An 11,547-nucleotide genomic window follows, 5' to 3' on the forward strand; every position below is an offset into this window, starting at 1 on the left:
AGAGACCTATCAAGACATTAGGGGAGAATTGGGTCTCCAAAGAGCCCCCAATTAGTGTTTCCTAATTTCAACAGGTTAGTGTGGGATTTGAGGTGTACTAATGGGAGTGCTCCTTTTTGTAGGGCAATGCCATGTTGAGGTTGACAAAAGCATTTAAGGGTGGGGAGACCTCTAACCTAGAGTTTGGATCCATGGTCTTTACTCCTAGCCCTTGATCTAATCTCTAATCCAAGGGATACATTCAAATTTTACATAGAGCACTCCCAACCATTAGATCAAGGGGTAGATCCAAGGGACACCATTAAAGGATTAGAGGGATCAAATATAATCAAGCAATAGATTCAATGGAGGAGATTAAATAAGGAAGAGCCACAATATTAGCCATTGATTTATAGGAGATCTAAGGGAGGACATTAAAGCAAAAGGTGCCTCAATTGTAGCCATTGATTTGAAAAAGATCCAAGGGAGGAGATACACCAAAAAGGCACCTAAATCCAAGCCATCCATTTGATTTGGAGGAGATCCAAGGGCAGAGATGCAACAAAAAGAGGCTTCAATATGGGCCATTGATTATGCGCTTCAATCCTAGCTATCCATTCAAGCAAATGCATCTCCACCCTCCAAAATGCACCTCAATCTCCACCCTTCATTGTCTAATCCATCTCCACCATAGATCTACCTAGGATCCAATGGTCCACAACTAAAGGCGCCTTTTCCCTCTTAAATACCCCCCCTAAAGTCAAAATTTTCCAGTTTGGAGCCCACAAAAGGTGCCTCCCTTCAACCGCCTACCATTTTGAGCCCTTGATCCATCCACCATCCACATCCATCCAAAGGCTAAGGTTTCCTAAATTCAAAATAAAGGTTCCCATATTAGTTTAGTTAATGCTAGGGGGTAGTTAGTCCATGGGTTACCATAGTGGTCTCAATTCTAATTAACTTAATCTATTTCTTAATCCATTGCTTATGAGGCCCTTTTGAGACCCCATTTCTCCCCTAATGTTTGTGGTTGGATATTAGAAAGGTAATGGGGGCAAAAGGAAATGTTTACGGCAGAAAAACTATCCTTCCAAATAAGAAGCATTAGTAAGGACAATACTTTTGAAAATCACTTGCCTAGCCTCTCAAGTAGGAGGCACAGAATGTCATGAGAAAGGACAACTGTAACATAGGACAGCGACCAAGCATACCATGGAAAAGGCATACAAGGTGTTAGCTTTTATATGCAAAAATTACGACACCAAACCATACAAGCCACTACTCAATAGATCGTGTTATAGCCTGGTGCGAATTTTAGGCAGAGGGTGTGCATGCCTTTTTTGTGGGAGCCATTAGTAATGATAATTATTTAACAGACATACATTTAATCATATAGGAGGCATGAAATCAATTTATTTAACCTACCATGAAGGAAGCGTTGGAATGGAAAAAATTAAGACCTAGCCTGCCATAGAGGAGGCATACAAACAATGATAAAAAAACTTTGCAATTAGGACGTACTAGAAGGGACAATTGTTTAGAAGCACAACAATCAAATGGCCTTCCATAGAGGAGGCATGACACATCAACTTTATTGAGAATCCTGAGACTAGTGGAATCTCAGTTTAACATCTTGGTTTTCCGAGGAAGATAGGATCGTGTTCTGGCATGATGCAGTATTAATCCATCTTTTCTTGCTACCTTCAGTTTTTTATTGACAAAAGCAATAAAGGTAGGATCCATATTAACAGACGTCCGAGCAGTCTTGCAAGGGGCACATGTGTTAGATGTGTCCTAAAAATAAGGCATACACTTGTGAGAGAGTTCTCCATAATTTTCAAGGTGCTATCTATTATAACTTACCAAATTGTGCACCTTTATCTATATAGGGAAAACTAGCCGATGTACTAATGTAAACTAAAAAAATTTAAAGTGTGTAAGCAAAAGTGTGTATAAATTTATTGTTTGTAAACATAAATATAGACCTACATGATCAAAACCCGTGTATCTTTAAAAGAAGTATCTAAAGGAGTACCCATAGGCATCTTCAAACAAAAAGGAAAATAATAAATGATTGAACAATTATGTATAAGGATATAACTTATGGGTTAATACAAAGGGTTAAAAGCCATGGCAGCTAGGTAAGTTGCAATAATTATGGGAGGGGGGGATAACATACATATTTAAAGACCCTAAGCCTATGACAGCATATTATATATCCAAGACTAAAACCCTATGCAATACAGACTAGGTTAAGGTAAAGGGGGGGGGTTACGAGAACCGATCACATATCTAAGTTTATAAGTCTAATTTAGCTCTAACTAAACTACTACGAAACAGCTCTTTATCAATACCTTGCGTAGCACCGGTGGTTGTCCGCGTGATGGACTACAGCCTTGGACTGTAGCCCAGCATAGAGAAGCTGTAGCTTAAGGATCGAGGCTGCTATATACTAACAAACAAGTGCAATGGAGCATCAGCCACAGCCAGCAAAACTTCTGAAGGGACGGCAAGTCGCTGGAAGCAAGAACCTTTGACTAGTGATGAGCATAGAGGAAGAGGGTTCTGTCCGATCGGTGACATACATGCTAGAAGCCAAGGAAGTTTGAGCAATGATGGTTCAGTCCTATTTTAAGAGATCTATGTGGATAGACTAGATATGGGTAAGGACTCCTCATTGACTCATAAGGCAATACATGTGGTGGAATTTAATTGAGACGGTGGTGCTGCCTACCTTAAAAAGAACTCACGTGCGTTGTGATGGAACATAGGACTATCTCTTCTCTTCTTTGTAGATCTCACGACCACTCTTCCTACACTATTATGTATATCTGCGATGGCCTCCTGAAAAGGTAGTTCCACTGATACTGTAGCCCTATTACTATGCATTTTTTTGATACGTAGCATTGGTTTTCTTGGCTCCTACATATTCTTTGGAAGCTCCCACAAGCTCAATTGCGACAATCCCCATTTTTCCACCTTCTCTCCCTCCTGTTGTCATATCTCGTGTGTCTTACTACCACCCAATTTACTATGACTCATTGTAAGTTCATGATAGACGAAGCTCGTACAAGTCCTGCACCTTGTCCACTGACTCTCAAACCAACGAGACAATTAGCCACGGTAGAACCATATAGGTTCCATTAATAAATCCATGGGGTTGCATGATGTATTGTAGAACTGTAATTAGATAAAAATAAGCAGGGGGCAAGGGAGGGGCGATAAGGGGGGGTGGGGTTTTGTGTAGGGAAAAATTTACACGTGTATTAGATTTAACTCCCAATTCCAAAAAGACATTCAAAAGAAATATATAAAGATTCGTAATTATCAAAGGACATCATAACCAGTCGGATTGGCACACATGTGTACTTTCAAAATGAATATTAGAGATGGATAATATCAAGAGGTACATAATGAGTTTGCAATGAATTCCCAAGTCTCGCCAATGAAGTTGTCCTGAAAAAAACCTTTCTTGTGTGCCTATGTGTGTATGTGAGGGAGTGCAAGTTGGATAAAAGAGTGTGTGGAAGGAATCATCAAGGGCCATCATAATAACTAGTAATAGTAGATGTGGGTAATTCCATTATATGAGTATCAACATCAAGAGTTAGATTATGTGTTTGGAGAGATCTCCCAGGTCTTACCAATGAAGATTTATAGAAAACCAATTGTGTGTGCATCTATGTGTGTATGTGAAGGACTATAAGTCGGGAAAAATGTGTGTGTGTGTGTGTGTGTGTGTGTGTGTGTGTGTGTGTACAAAACCTCAACCAACAACACTGATACCTACCACCATCCAAAAAGTTTAAGTTAAGATCAGATCATAGCTTAAAGAAATAAGGACAGGCAGGTGTCATAGCATTGTTGGACTTGTTATCAATGTTTAAAGTAAGTTAAAAGATTAATCCACGAAAAAACACATGGATTGGAAAGATTTTGTAATCCCTACCCACACATTTTTCTTAGAATACTATTTTTCATATTATCAACGCCCATGAAAATAAATAAGAGAATGGCCGACAAGAGAATAGTATTGTTTCATATTTATGTATGTCGAGAGGTACCAAACAATCACCAAACGTTCTTCTAGATCATATGGAATGCCAAGTATAGAAAGTGTATTGGTGTAACTTCAAATCTCGAAGGTAAGCCACCTCAAGAATGTCACTTGAAGGGGAGGGAGTATTTCCCTACCATGTATTACTAGAGCCTTCCTTAATTTAATTTATTTAGTCGAGGATGCACCTTAGTTAGCTTAAAAGATTTAAGCCTCTGGAACTATCCCTACCAGCCTTTGTATATATGACCACTTAGCCACGTAGGAGACAATGTAGGAATGAAGTACACTAAGTGTCGTACATGCCTCCGCAATGAGCAAATGATCCGTCTGCATCTAAAAAGGGCGTCTTTAGGCTACGTATGCAACATGAGTACTAGGCAATGTTGCACAAGAAATTGACGATGCCATAGGTAATCCTATCCTTCCAAGGATAACACAAGGTCTTTGTATCTGAATACCATTAATGGCCTCTAGGGCACTTCAAGATCACGTCCTGCATGCGGATCTTAAGAGTCTAAACAGGAGCGAACCCAAGTGATGTATAATGGCCATGAGTACATAGAGAAGCTGAGTGTAGTGTAAAACCCACTTCGGAAACCTACCTTGAGAAACCTTTTGATCACGAACCTTCAATGTAGATTGTAAGGCCTGTAGATAGCGAGAATGCAATGCTGCATGAGGAGAGTGTATGGACCTTCAATGTTGCAACAAGTAAGGAGAGTGGATGGACTCTGAGATTGGTGAATAGTACACAGCCATTCTCGACGTTCCAACACTAAGAAAATGCGTGCAATGGCCTTGCTATAGATAGCGAGGTATGATGTGGTGATTTGTCCTTAGGCAATACGTCTCCTCATATTCCCACGAAACCACAACGTTTCATCAAGTTGGGTATTGAACTTCCAAAGAGACCCAATTTCCCTATTATATTTTTCTCAAAAAACTTTATTACATGGGAATACCATTGTAAATAAAAGACTATTAATTTAATTAATCCTTACGGCCATGAGTACATAGAGAAGCTGAGTGCAGTGTACAACATAGTTCGGAAACCTACCTTGAGAAACCTTTTGATCATGGACCTTCAATGCAGATGGTAAGGCCTATAGATAGCGAGAATGTGATGCTACATAAGGAGAGTGTACGGACCTTCAATGTTGCAACTAAGGAGAGGGGATAGATTCTAAAAATGGTGAATAGCTCATAGTCATTCTCGACGTTCCAAAACTGACAAAACTCATGCAATGGTGTTGCTATAGATAGTGAGATATGATCTGGTGATTTGTCCTTAGGCAATACGTCTCCTCTTATTCCCACGAAACCACAAGGCTTCATCAAGTTGGGTATTGGACTTCCAAAGAGAACCCAATTTCCCTATGATATTTTTCTCAAAAAAATTTATTACATGGGAATACCATTGTAAATAAAATACTCTATTAATATCCTTTTTCATGTGATCAAACGGGCCTCCATAATAACGATATAACTCTTTGCATTGCTCTACCCTATGCTTGGATGTTTAAAAAACTCACCTTGGCTTAGTTTCCAAAATACAACAAAAAACTATTAAGCCAAAAAATAGAAAAAGGATAACTATCCTTCATATTGTACATCAATTCTTGACAAGAATTGCCAACCATGTGTGTATGTGTGTGTGTGTGTGTGTGTGTGTGTGTGTGTGTGTGTGTGTGTGTGTGTGTGTGTGTGTGTGTGTGTGAGAGAGAGAGAGAGAATTGAGCAGAGAATGTATAAGTCTATTACTACCTTGGTGAGGTATGGCTTCATAGCATGACATAATGTGAAAGGTATAAATTGAAAACATTTTTATGGTGGATCACTCAAAAAATCATATTGGCTATGGATAATCCAATATGAATTAGTGCGGATACGGGTAAAACCCAAATATTTTATGGATGCTTTCACTATGTTCTTGGATGCCACTGTTAAGGGCTATGAGCAGTTTGGTAATAAGGTCAATAAAATTAGTAAATATACAATTAATGCGCATTAGTAAGCCATCTAAATGCATTTTTATGCACTTTATACATACCCATAAGATAAGAGAACGTGAGATTATATGGCTACGTAATGTCATAGGCAAACGAACATAGTTAAACATATTTTGCCATCTCTTTTTCTGTGACTAGAGCGTGAGAATTCAGGGAAATAAATTATTTGCTTGGCTACTGATCTCATTAGCTTTTTGCAAATGAATGTCGAGGTTTGAGAGGATTTATCTAGACCAGAAATATAAAGATGGTAAGGTAATCCACTTCATCCACTACATTTTTATCATGTAACCAAGGTTTCTAATTGAACCTATGGTTTGGAACAAGAGGATTAAATTACCTGACAACAATCAACTTAATAAAATTCTCATGATATGATGTAACATTGATGTGCATTTGACTACAAAGTTTGGCCCATCGTAGATTTAACTTTTTAATGACTGGGTAAGGGTTCACCGGGATAAGAGGGATATGGTTAAGACCTTTTCTCATGAAATCTTGCAGGAAGAGTGTCTGTAAATCAATAGGACCGTAGATAGGACATGGGTACCAAAGTTGTTAAAGTCTTATGTAAAAGCCCTACATCTTTCTGAGTGGCACATATGCATGAGAGGGAGTCAGTGGAGAAATCACAAATTGTGTCTAATGATTTATAGAAAGTGGCAGCCAAGTTTCTAAGAAATTTCCATTTAAACCCAATATTGAAAGTAGAATATGTTTTTTAAATATCAAACCTTTCAAAGACTTCCACAAAGACCTTTTCAAGTGATATAAAATCAAAAAGTTTATTGATAAAAAGAAATGAATGAATCTTTTAGCATTTATTTTTTGTCTATTAATAAGCAAAGATAAATCATTAGCTTTTTTGGTGATGAATCTTACATGTTCATCATCATTATTGAATTCAAGTGTTTTTGAAGTCTCGCCAAAGTCCTCCAAACCACAAAACAAAGGAATCTTCCTGGTGAAGCTCTTCATGGTAGGAGTACTTGAAAGTCTCTTCAGATCCTTGTTTTTTGATGGCAAGAGGATTGCTTCAATAGTATTAGCAGCAAGAGTGTTATGGAGTCGAGGAAGCAATGGGGAATTAGGGATATAAAGAGTTAGATTACGAGCAGCCTCTAACATAAAATCATGGAAGAAAAAATACACTATAAGTGTAGTTCTGATTTTCATGGGACAAGAGGCCACCCACCCAATGAAAGCATATACCAGGGCAGGTCCAGAGGAGAAGGAAAAGCAAGCCAAATAATAGAGGCAGAACAAGTTGAATTGGAATCAAATCTTTTGCATTGGCATTTTAGAAAGGTCTATAGATATTTAAGAATTTTTTGGGTTCCCAAAGCTTGACTTGATTAATAGGACCTTTGTCTTAGATACTTCAAAAAAAGTTAGGTCACAAGTGTAGTTCTTATGTACACCACAATTTAATTTTTGTGTAGTAAAACCAATTTGACTAGATTAGTACACAACCAATGTATGAGAAACACAGTATGGGGTAGTCTGCACCCACCATAACAAATAAATAAACGATTGTCAAGAAAAATTCACGCTCTTCGAGCAAAATATCCAAGGGGGGGTGACCATGCTCTTAAGTTGACAATATAGATTATTAATAAGGCCATTGAAGGGAGAAGGACTATCATTCCTTGGATGGAGAAGGACTATCGTGGAGGCACAGCAAAATCATTAGCTTAGGCAACGCTATGATCAATGTAAAGCCCAGTAATAGTTTGCAACCCAACAGAGACAACTTCTAATGGCCATAATGGCAGTCTACTGTTATTTATTCATCTTAGATTTGAACTTTCACCATGTACTACTGCTCGAGGTAGTTATCAACACACATAGTATGAAACATTAGATCATTAGTTCCGTCATATCAACACACGAAAACAACTGCAACCAATCATAACCCCAAGCCAAAGTGTCTCCACTCCATACCCAGAGCTCCCTATCGAGAGCACGAACAGGTTTAAGATGAACAGCAATACATCATACACTTGTCCACCTAGATGAAGTGCAAAGGCTAGAGTGAGCAGTTGTGAAAAATACTACGTGAAGTTGTACCAAAACTTAAGGAAGAGTCCGTGCACGGCTTGCATTATATGGTTTTGGGGGGGCAAGTATACATAGAGACCTCCTCATAAGGTCAAGTGATTAACCACTTGTCCCCATGGATAGGTGGCTCAGTGGGTGGGTGGGTGGATGTCTGTGGTATACACAGAGACCTCCTAACAATGCCAAGTGATTAACCACATGTCCCATTAACAAATCCAAATGAAACCATGAGAGTGATAGAATTCTTGAACTTGCAAGAAAGAAATTATTCTCAATAGCATCTATGATGTAAAGAGAAATTCCAAATTAAACATTTACAAAGGTACTCCTTTTCAAGATACAAAACCCAAAATCTAGATTGAGTGCATCCAAAATTAGTGACCTCAAAATCCGAAACCTAGAGAAAGTGAATCCGTATGAAACCACACTCCGGAGTAAGTAATCCCAAATCTTGGAGAAAATCTATCCTACCCCAACACAAGTAGGTCTAGAACTAGAAGCTTAGAATGAATGAATCAAAGGATCTTAGAATTTGGAGCATGTGGGTCTGGGACCCAAATCTAGATTAGGCCTTTTCGAACAATGGATCCCATGGTGAGAACTAGACTAACAAACGCATGCATTCATACAAACATATACGGCATTGTCAATCCACTTTGAGAACTAAAATGCTAAATAATGTGGTGTTCTAGTTCGAGAAGGCGATGGTAGAATATGCTTAATAGAGCCAACAAATTACAAGACGAAAAACAAAGTACTTGTAGAAATGCATTTGGGCAAGGGGGTTTACATCTACTAATAGATGCCTAGCATAACATAACCAGAATTCGTGATACGGGGATACCCACCAACACGAGGTAGAGTAGTAGTTGTAGCAGATATAGTAGATATTTCTCATGTATTGCAAAAGATGCAACATATTTGTAAAGAACATTGGCATCAAGGAAGTATATGTTGAGATGAGAGTACTGAAGGATGCCATCTCCATCCACTATAACATGCTTGAGGTTTTAGGCTCAAAGGATGAAGAGATGTTGAGGATGGAGATAGAAGTTAGCGAGAGCAAGGAGGGAGCACTCCTTGAGTCTCCTTAAATGAATTTTCCACATGGCTGGTTTGTTCCACCAAGAGTCCACACCATCGAAGAATGGCATTATTTCGAGGTTGTTGCCATACCCATCTCCATTATAGGGTCCTTGCTCATCTCATTACTAAACATTAGTTAGTTACTCAATAGTTCCCCACTCTTTTTTTGCAAGTTACATTTTTCTCTAAGGACAAGGGATAGCTTATTCCAAGATCGGTTTCTGCAAGTGTCAATGCTATAATTTTGTGGCCTTGAATTTCCGAATGAAAATCCCGATAATGCAAATCCAAATGGCAAGAAGTGAGCTCTTTGAAAATAAAAAGTTCGATGCACACTTACCATCTATATGACATTTTGGCAATCCTAGATGCCTCAAAAAAGTGGCATGCTACAAGCATCATCAAAGTCAGACATACTACAAAGACACTTTCATATTTTCTTACACAATCCATCCTATCAACCAATTAGAAGAGGTTTGATTTCAATACAGTCACAAGACTTTGACGTTTAAATAAAAGGAGGATGACAAAAAAGGTGCTCCACCAACTACTATCATATCTTTGGAGCAAGGATTATTAACATTAGGCAAAAATCATATGCAAACAAGTTTTGCTCTCTTTTCCTCAAGGTTCTCAAAGTTCTCTCATGAATAATATTTTACATTGTTACAAGCTAGTGTTAACTGTTGGTTGTTCTTTATCTCTTCTAGGGCTAATGTGGTCTTTTCGATGAATCCACTCTTGAGCATTAATGAGTTTCTTCACCACGTGTGCCCTATCTAAGTGGTATTTTCACACTTGATCTAGTAAGTTTGTCAATAAATTGTTGTATTCCTCCGTCTCCAAGGACTCCTCATGGGGTCAAACAAGCTTGGGTAGTTTGGATCAAGACCAAGAGCTTCACAATAGCTATTTGGTGATGTTCAAGAGCTAGTCTTTGACCCATTTTCTATACATGCTACATTTACAAGGGAATAACAATTTTAGAGAATGAACCGCAGCCGTTAAGGAGGGATAGAGATGTTGATACATTGTTGATAAGGAGGCTAAAAAAGCTCTATAGAAAGTCAGAAGTATCAGTGGTTGATGCAAATCACGCAATTCTTCCCAAAAGGGTGTTGATATTGATGTTGATCAGGTGTGTTAAAACTCTAAGATTTGTAGCAAGATACTAAGCTTGCAAGAGACATGATAATGGAGGATGGCAAACTATCGGAAACAGGGGGGTTTCCATAAACGATGTGGATGCCAAGTCAACAAAGATGGTGACTCCTCATCCTCATGACAGATCTGACAACGTCCATCCTGACCAACCTGCCGCAACCAGCTCCCCACTGGAAGACCTTTGTGGGCGAGAAGCCAAAGGAAGTAGGAGATCTTCCGCGGCCGCCAGCTCTCCCACAAGGCCTTCCAGAAGGCCTGCAAAAATAGCCTGGAGATACCCTGAGCATACCAACTGGGCCGTTGGGTGGGAGGGTGGCTCTGCATCCTCCTGAGAACTCTCCTGCCCAATGTCGTGCTGTAGGCGAAGAAAGAGGTCGACCCCTGATCTGTCACAATCTCTAGCCATCTCCACTCTCCTAGGTCCCAATCAAGCTCTGACAAGGCCCGCCCCTCCCAGAGCCAGAGTCGCCATAACTGCAGCTGATCCTGCTCTATACTGGGATCGGTCTGCCAAACCTTCCCCACGAGGCCTACGACCTGAACCCTCTGCCATGGGAGTAGGGGGTCGATGAGCACATCCTCTCTCCTGAGTCGACCGTCCCCCATAACCGCGAAAAAGGAAACAAAGGTGTCGTCCATCCGACCTGCAACCACCAGTGGTATGCCACGGGGGGTGAACTGTCCCAGCCAACGGTCATCACCAGGCATGAGGATCTGAATCTCGGGTGGAACCAACCTCGGGTGGAACCAACCAACCAGCTGGAATCGTTCCGTCTATCTCCGTGCGTCTCGCCTGAGCTCCACGCGTACCTCTAGCTGCGACTGCTAGAGCAGCGGTCTCCAAGTGTCTGTATGTGTCCCTCCAAACTCGAAGGGACCGGGCTGGCCCTCGCATCCAGCCATCCCACCTGATGTGTGATCTCTCCCCTAGCTGAAGGCCCTCGACATCTCTGACCTGACCGTTCTAGATGAGCGGCTGGCGATCGGGGACTGTATGAGACTGAGGCGGAGCTGCCTCCAAACCATGAGAAGGCTACGAACGAGTAGGGAGCAGGACAGAAGTGAAGATCCACCTGAGGGACGGTAGCCACTCCTCGGCACAGGACACAAGAATTGACCCCCTGCTGAAGTAACATCTTCCACGTTTGCCCCCCCGAGGTCAAACCGCAGATAACTAACTTGCCCAGT

Source organism: Dipteris shenzhenensis, chromosome 5 (assembly GCF_047967505.1).
Source record: "Dipteris shenzhenensis isolate YYH24624 ecotype China chromosome 5, Dip_SZ_1.0, whole genome shotgun sequence".
Taxonomy (NCBI): Eukaryota; Viridiplantae; Streptophyta; class Polypodiopsida; order Gleicheniales; family Dipteridaceae; genus Dipteris; species Dipteris shenzhenensis.